The sequence below is a fragment of the Nicotiana tomentosiformis genome, chromosome 8, assembly GCF_000390325.3.
Source record: "Nicotiana tomentosiformis chromosome 8, ASM39032v3, whole genome shotgun sequence".
NCBI classification, from domain to species: Eukaryota; Viridiplantae; Streptophyta; class Magnoliopsida; order Solanales; family Solanaceae; genus Nicotiana; species Nicotiana tomentosiformis.
In genome coordinates, this window is record NC_090819.1 from 80,490,438 (window position 1) to 80,499,631 (window position 9,194).

A 9,194-nucleotide genomic window follows, 5' to 3' on the forward strand; every position below is an offset into this window, starting at 1 on the left:
CAAAACTTTCCTTACTCAAGTCATCCTCGATCTCAACCTCTGCAATTCATAACTGATCCACTAGTATGCCTCAGACCAAAACTAGTATTTAACACATAACCATGCAATCAAATTGTCGATAGCAAACTCCACCACTTAGCTCAAAGCCATAGAATAAAATATCTGATAACTCACCATACCCATACTCTATTACTGCCATAATGCTATAGTGATATTCAACTAGATCCTTCATAAGATCAGGTAACACAAACCATATAATACCTCAAATCATCTGCTAAGATCGCATTCATTCTCGTGACGGTCAGGTCAATCATTACAATCGATCCAAACTCAAATCACACAAATATAACCTACTGGTTGAAAAGAAAGCCTCCACACAACATCATAAGGATCACACATATGTAGATTACCCCGCAGGTGATAACCCACCTGCTTAACCTCAAACCAACATCTCTCTATACCCTTTTACAACCACAGCTACTACGCAATCACTTAATCTTCCAAAGTCTGAACTCATCAACAAGAAATCTACTTCGTTCCACAAATGAAATAACATGAAGGAATCTCTCAAAAATCTTCATAACTCAAGACTGTATGACACATCCATATAAATCGAGCATCCAATAGTCCTTTTCACATCTCAAGCAAACTCTTCCTGTCACATTCAAACCATCTGAACACATTCTGCAGTCATATCATACTCATCATATAGCCATCCAACCACTCACCAAGCCACCATTCTCATTCATAGGGAAACTACTAGACATAGAAGTCCAAAATCATATGCTTACACAACCGAAAGCCTTGTGCTCAAGCTAGAGTCAAAACACGGCCTCAAGTCCTCCAGACTGGCTGATACCGGGTGCTCACATGTGCATATGAGTGCGTGAAAGGAATTCAAAGAGTTACACTTCAAGATGAATTAATGTCGCATGATAAGGAAAAAAAGATGAAAAGTTTATTCTAAATGCCCTGTAGCCTCTCAAAGATAGGTATGGACGTCATCATACCTGACAAGCTCGAAACACACACCTAAATTATGCTCGTTAATCAAATATAGTATAGTATAATATCGTATCCACATGGATTGGATTTAAACAGTATTCTTGTAGTTTCTAGATTGGTTGCTATCCAAGATGATCAACAGTTGAGATTTATAAGTTGTCTAACTAAAATTAACTAAGAATCTAAAGTTATTGACTAATGATAATCGAAACAAGGAATAAGCAGAGAAGGTTATCAATGGAAGAAGATAGGTTTTTGATAGAATAGATGCAAGATAATTATTTGGGATCTAACTCTAGATAATTCACTCCTAATGTTTAAATGAGTCTCTCGAATTCACTCAATTATTAGTTCAAACGTTCAACAAAAACTCCTCTCTCGATTAAGTCTTAACCTCATAAGATTAACCAATTTAAGCACGTGGAGATATGCAAGAATGGGAAGTGGATTAGTCCTTAGGAGAACCTCTCTCGATTATTGTCACGACCCAATTTAGGATCGTGACCGGCGCTTAGGAGCAAGTGCTCCCAAGTAAGCCTCGTCGGTATTTTATAGAAAATCGGACAGAGTTTTCCCTATCTCAAAAATTTCCCTATCTCAAAATCAACAACTAACCATCCTAATATCAACCAAACAATCGATAACTTATCAATTAACCAAAATAAGTCTCCACCATTACTAATCAACCCATTAACAATCAGAAATACTAATTTATCTCCAACCTTGGTAATAAAGAACGATACTCAACATAAGACTATAATAACAAAATGATACTCATGACACCAAAATGATGACTATGGAGTGACTCTAAGAGATCAAAGAAAAGACCATAATAATAAATAAAATCTCCGCTCACGCGAACAAGTGCGAGGCTCACCAAGAACTATCAACCTGTGCGCTCTAATTAACGAAATCCTCGTTCGCGTCAACTACTGTCTCTGTAAAAAATAATTAGCGGGGAATGAGTCGCTAACTCAGTGAGTAATAACACTTAACCACAACCGTTATTTATTGGGGACAAGTCAAAAAACATGCTAGTATCTCAAATAGAAAATAACATAAAAATGCCCTTTCAGAAACAATAAATAATTTCCAGTCTCATCATGCTTTTCTTGTAGTATAATACAATTAACCATTCAGTAATAAGATCGATAACCACTGTATAATATCAATATTCATATTTGGGAGGTTTTAATGAACGGATAATGTAATCGGTATAACTGTGGACTTCTTCGCAAGAAGTCAAATATAACGGTAGTCCCTACTCGAGGGAAATCGGTAACGGTATGCTAGTTCTACCTACCCACTAGCGAGGGCTATAACGGTAATCGGTAATTACAAGGTGCACCAGGTCTAACGAATCCACTGTTAGCTATGGGATCCTTCAAAGTCTACTCCCATTTATACTTGTCTCTGTAATCCATATATACTCATAGGAAAATATTTTAAAACAATATAGGGCATTTCGGTTCTTATCAAATCGTGTAATTTCATTTCGATAACAGTAAATTTAAGTAATGGTAAAACATATCTAGTGACAACAAGAATATTTAAAACAACGGTAATCGTCTCATATAACTATTTCGGTATCATCTCGAGTAAAGACTTGTCCCACATGCAACTCAAAATAATCGGTAACATATTCATATTAAAATTCATATGTAAATCATGCAAGTTATGAAAATATAAATTATGGTAAAATTATTACTCAAAGTACTCGTGCCGAAATACCAAATGCTTCACCTCGAGCAATTCGTTCAAATTCTTCCAATCAATCTATAATTACATAATATCGATCTCATGTTAATTGCCTCATTTAGGCTAAATCCATCACTAATTTAGAATACTCAATCCTCCGAGTTTTATATTTTATCATCAATTTGCCGAATTATATTTACCCATGCTATGAGTAATTTAAATTAGTCCAAAATCTTTTAAATAAAAAGGTATTTATATGGTTTATTCCCTGTACTGTTCAATTTCCTTAATCGTGTGCATAAATTAAAACTGAAATAACATCACTGTCCATAATGTTCCTTCTTAATTGGTACTTATCTTTTGTACTCAATACTAGACTTACAACATTCAAACCCAAATTCCATATTGTCATTGCAATACAATTAAACTCCAAAATTTAATCCTTGCACCCTAACTTAATTTATACCTAACAATGATCATATATAATGAAACTAGTTTAAGTACAAATACATCAATACCCTTCTTTTTTCCAAGTGAATTTATCCCACAGTAACATTGACCAATTTTTAATTGCATAATTTGCCTAGAATAACTCATATTGGTATTAAATTTCTTATACCTTGTGAAACCCTTCAAATATATGAACTGAGACAAAAAGAATTACCAAAAAAAAAGAATCCAGGTGAGAAATTCAAGTATTACCCGTAAGAACCAGTGCGTATTTAAAATTTCTCAAGGTTTGGTTCCAGCCTTTTTCTTCTTCTTCTTCTCCTTTTGAAATTCCTTTTCTGCGTTTTCTGAAGCAGAACCCTTTTCCCCTTTCCTTTCTTTCGTTTGTGTTAATTTGGTTACAGTTATGGGCTTCGGCCCTTTTAGTGAAATCCTTCTTCTTTATCTTTTCTTTTCTTTTTTTTTTGTTTGTTTTTTTTTAGTTAGTTTCTTATTATTATTCTTATTCTTATTATTATTATTATTATTATTATTATTATTATTATTATTATTATTATTATTATTATTATTATTTTGCTAATGACCAATACACCCTTATTTACAAAAATATAGGGTATTACAATTATCCTCTTAACTAGGTTTAATCAATGATTCAACTAGCCTCTCTCGATTACTAAGAAGAATTAAAGAACTCAACCAACAATATAATGCAAGGATATCACAAGTTATGCCTCTCTCTATTACATGAATTAGTGAATATAGGTACAATAATTAAATCATCCAAAATAATTCAATACATAAAACTAGAGTTATAATCCACAAACAATCATTAATATATCAAACTCATCAAACCCTAAATGGAAACTACTCCATAGATATGGAGCAACTCATCACAAATAAAATTAAAGTATAGGAAAACATAAATTCAATCCAAACTCGTGTCTTGAGTGAGGAACGAATTATGAAATCCTTGTGCTCATGTTCTTCCAACTCCTCCTTATCCCCCTTAGGTCTAAAGTATGTCAAAAAGTCCAAAAAATAACATTTTCCCATGTATTTATACCAAGTAGGGTTGGGCCCAAACGAAATCACCTTTTCCTAGCCGAAATAGGACATTTACTCTGTAAAAGTTGCACAGGCACGCTGCGTGGGCGACGCACCATGCGGGGCATTAGTGGGGAAATACAGAGAGCTAAGTTCTGATAGACAACAGGAAATTGGACACCCACGATGCCCCACATGCCGCGACAGTGGGGATTTCTTAGAGTACAGATCAAACTTGGATTTTTGACGTCCAGACTTGGTCTTCGACCCCCGAACACGATTCAGACTTAATCCCTTTGTCTTTTACTCAGATTTCAAAGCTCCAAATAGCTCAAATTAGCTCCGCAACATCTACATCACTCGGAATCACTCCTACATGGCATAAAATACATAATAAGTGCAAAACACTATCAATTAAAGCTCAAAATGAGTAAAGTGCAGTGAATTAGAGTGGAATAAGTGACTAAAACACGCAATTATAGTATAACATCAATACCCCACACTTAAACCATTGCTCGTCCTCGAGAAATCCAACTACACTTCATATAAACATGACCTTTTTCAACAACTCTAATAACTCATCACACCAAGAATATTTAAAACAGATTAAGTACAATACCGTAACATCCTCGCCTCAAGATTTGACTCAAAAGCACCATGCATTTTTTATAACCCGCTCACTTACTCTAACACAGAGGTCAAGCATTACCTCTCTTTCGTGAATCAAGTGCCCTCGCATAATAATAAAAAGTAGTTCCCCACACAATGAAATTTAAGAACAATTAGGAACTCAAGATAGAAAGAATTCAGTCACTCTCAGAAATAACATTCATATGCCATAAAAGACGTACCATAGGCTTGCCCATAGTGTACTACTCTACTAATCGAGCTCATTCAGTCAAGGATAAGTAGGACTTTAATTGGTTGTAATATAGGCTGCGGGATGGGTAGGATACATTTGGATATAAGAGTGACTACACCTCCCTAAGCACTTTAATGCATACAATTTTCCATTCAAAACCCCACACTTATGTCAAGTCATAACCCACCTTCACATCAATATACATTAATTCCTTACTTCTTTAAGCACAATTACATCAAGTTACCACTATCAAGGAACATTTTTCACAATCATACACTTATTTTTTTTTTCTTTTTCAATTCATGTGGCTCTTTCTTTTTCAAAGCAGTGCACCTTTCTCCTTAGTTCAATAGTTCCACTCAAAAGCCAAACCAACCACCCCACACTTCACTTTTACAAAGTTCATAACAAATTCAAGTACTCACGAGAGGTAAAAGGTTCAAATAGATGGTCAATTTAAACAAATAGGTAAGGCTCTTAATGTGGTTTCCAAAGAAACAAGATTACAGGCTCAAAGGGGTTAACTACGATACATAACAATTAGGTGGGTAAAAGTATATAACTAGCTCAACAAAGAAATGCCTAGATCACTTCCAAGACTGAATAAAACTACCATTTCACTTCGCATAAGACACGAGGAAAGCTCTAGACATCAAATGCAATGCACAGAATACACAAAACGTCACACACACATGTCACATAACTCACTCATAATTGGACTCATCAAGACACTCTAGTCAAAGCAGTTAAGAAAAGTTAAGATCATACACTTTAAGGTGCTTATACAAGAGTCAAAAGCTGAGCCTAAGCGTCAACTCTAAAGCACTTACTGTTCTCAAGGCAAAATAAAGTTAAGAGATATTGCTTTCAATTCAAATTACACCACAAGGTTTCCTACTATTCTACAAAATAAAAACTAACTATACCCGGTTCAAACAAAACTCTTGAAAAAGAACCGTGATACAAAGAAAAATCAAGGGAGAATTATTACACTACCTACAAATGAAAATATATTTGTCTTTTTTCTTTGGACTTTAATCCCTCAAGAAACCTGTCAAATGATATCCATCGTCGGGAAAAATACAAAAAAATCAAAATTTTATAGTTTTCTTTCAATTTCTATCTCTAACTACTAAAACTAAGCAAAAATAAACACTAATATACATACATACATATATACAAATATCCTCCACCCCAGACTTTAAGTTGTGGCATATCCCCATACCACACAATTAAAAAATATAAGGTAAAGGAAATTTCTCTGAATATCTAGTCTAGGTCTGAGTCGAAGTCGGGCTCCATTCCTCGCTTTTGAACTAATGCGCACATCCATGCAAACAACTTCTTCTCAGCCTTCTTGGGTACATCCCACACTTATCTTTCTCACTCATCGCAGCTTTCTCTTTCGAGCCTCACTTTTCACTCAACACTCACAGTTGATTTGTCCTGTTGCGCCCCCTTTGCTACATTCATCTCAAAAGTCACAGTCTCCTCACCCACTCTAAGTATGAATTTTTTCTCGTGTATATCTAATAAAGCTCTATCTGTTTCTAAGAATGGTCTTCATAGGATGAGGGGGACCTCCTTGTTTTCCTTCATATTCACCACTATAAAATTCACAGGAAATACAAACTTATCCACCCGAACTAACACATCTTCCACTATCCCCTTAGGTATCAGAGTCGTTTGGTCTGCCAGCTGCAAGGATATAGGTGCAGACCGTATCTCTCCGATCTCTTTCTCTAGTTTCTTGTAAATAGATAGAGGCATTAGATTAATTGAGGCATCAGAATCACATAAAGACTTATCAAAAGTAATAGAACCTAAAGAGCAAGGTATAGTAAAACTCATTGGATCACCACACTTTTGTGGGAGTTTATTTTTTAATATCGCGCTGCAATGCTCTGTGAGCTTGACCACTAAGGTCTCTTCTATCATCCTCTTCTTTATAAGGATCGCTTTCAAAAATTTAGCATAAAAAGGCATTTGTGAGAGCACTTCTGTGAATGGTAGGTTCACATGAACCTATTTCGGCACATCCAGGAATATCCCAAACTGCTTGTCCGCCTTTTCTCTATTTTGCTTTTGAGGGAAGGGTAAAACAGGCATATACTGGCTCTCCTCAGGTTCCTCCCTTCTTGATTTTTCTTCCTTCTTCTTCTTCTTCTTCTCAGATTTCATCGGGCCTTTCTTATTCTTGTCATCATCACTTTTCAGCTGCTGCCCCCCCCCTCCCCCACCTATTTTTTGCAAGTATCACATCTTTCTGGATCGGGGTAGGATCTTTTAACACTTGCCCACTTTTCAAGGTCACAACATTCAGTGTTTCTTTGGGATTCTTTTCTATATCAGCGGGGAGAGCGCTTAGAACCCTCTCTGATAATATTATTGCAAGTTGCCCAACCTATCTCTCCAGGTTTCGAAAATTGTAGCTCCCCAAAACATTTACTTCCTCAGTTGAGGCTTGACACTCATGAGTAGGGTGTCCTCTTCCATATATATCACAAGCTATGTGAGGCTCATTTTGTATCGAGGCTAAAGTCATATTTCGTATTTCCTTAGCCATAGTATCAAGTTGTACCTGCACAGATGTATTAGCATCCACTTGGTGAACACCAGTTGATCTTCTTCTTTCAGCACTCTCAGAGGGCCACTGATTAGCATCATCAGATAACACATCAAGAATTGTAACTATCTCCTCTAAAGTCTTCTTCATCAACGGGCCTCCAGCTGCATTGCTTAATGTTCTATGCGAGGCCGGTGTCAATCCATCCCAAAAGTCCTGGAGTTGCATCCTGAGTTCAATTCTGTTATATTGACACTTTCGAACAATCTCCTTAAACTTCTCCCATGCTTCAAAAACAGTTTTCATATCTTTCTGGAAAAAGTTATGGATTTCTCTTCTAAACTTGCCCGTTTTAGCTGAGGAGAAATACTTATCAAGGAATTTTTCGGTCATCTCCTCCCATGTTCTAATCAATCCCGTGGGTAAGCTTTGAAGCCACTGCTTTGCATCATCTTTGAGTGTGAATGGGAATGCCCTTAAGTACATTGCATCTTGTGACACACCATTGTATTGAAAGGTGTTCATAATCTCCTCGAAGTTCATCATATGTGTATTTGGATCTTCGTTCATATTCCCTCTGAAGACATAATAATTCTGAAGAGTTTGAAGCAACCCTTGCTTCAATTCGAAATTATTTGCTGCAATTGGAGGTGGTCTCACACTTGATAAGCCTTGATTGTAGACCGATCTAGCATAATCTCTCAATGATCTCCCAGGCATGGGAGCTATATTACTAAACCGGACTGCAACCAAGGGTTGATTTTGAGAAATTCTCCGACCCATCTCTTCTTCATAGATAATCTGTGCATCTCTAATAGCTTCTTTCTCAACATCCCATGCAGCTTTTTCTCGTTGTTGGGATGCCTCTCTTGCACTCAAATCTCCATTATCATCACCGTTTCCAGCCATAGTTTCTTTGGTTGAGGATTGCCTAATCTTTTCTAACATCTCGGTGAGATTTCTTTCCTTCCTCAGCTGTCGCAGTTGTTTTTCTATCTCGATCTCGTATGGTAGCACTTCTTTTGTAGAAGCTCGAGTCATGCACTAATCTAACCTGTAACCTGTGCACAGTCAAAGAACACCAAATGTAAAAAGAGAAAAATAAAATAAAATAAAAAGAAAAATTCCTGAATTATCACTACAAACTATTTCAAACACTATTGATTTCCAATTCTCGAAAACGACACCAAAATTTGATGAGCTTAAAACACACACATTATGCTCGCTAATCAAATATTATATAGTATAATATCGTATCCACGGGGACTGGATTTAAATAGCATTCTCGCAGTTTCTAGATTGGTTGCTATCCAAGATGATCAACAGTTAAGATTTATAAGATGTCTAACTAAAATTAACTAAGAATCTAAATCTATTGACTAATGACAATCGAAACAAGGAATAAGCAAAGAAGGTTATCAATGGGAGAAGATAGGGTTTTGATAGGATAGGTGCAAGATAATTGTTTGGGATCTAACTCTAGATAATTCACTTATAATGTTTAAGGAAGTCTCTCGAATTCACTCAATTATTAGTTCAAACGTTCAACAAAAACTCCTCTCTCGATTA

The 9,194-nt window shown here is 36.0% G+C and overlaps 1 non-coding gene across 1 annotated transcript; it reads left to right on the forward strand.

Annotated features, from left to right (window-relative positions):
- The first annotated feature begins 7,866 nt into the window (after positions 1-7,866).
- LOC117276777 (small nucleolar RNA R71) lies at positions 7,867-7,970 on the forward strand. Its single transcript, XR_004507046.1, has one exon. It is a non-coding gene; the product is annotated as a small nucleolar RNA R71 (small nucleolar RNA).
- Positions 7,971-9,194: the final 1,224 nt, after the last annotated feature.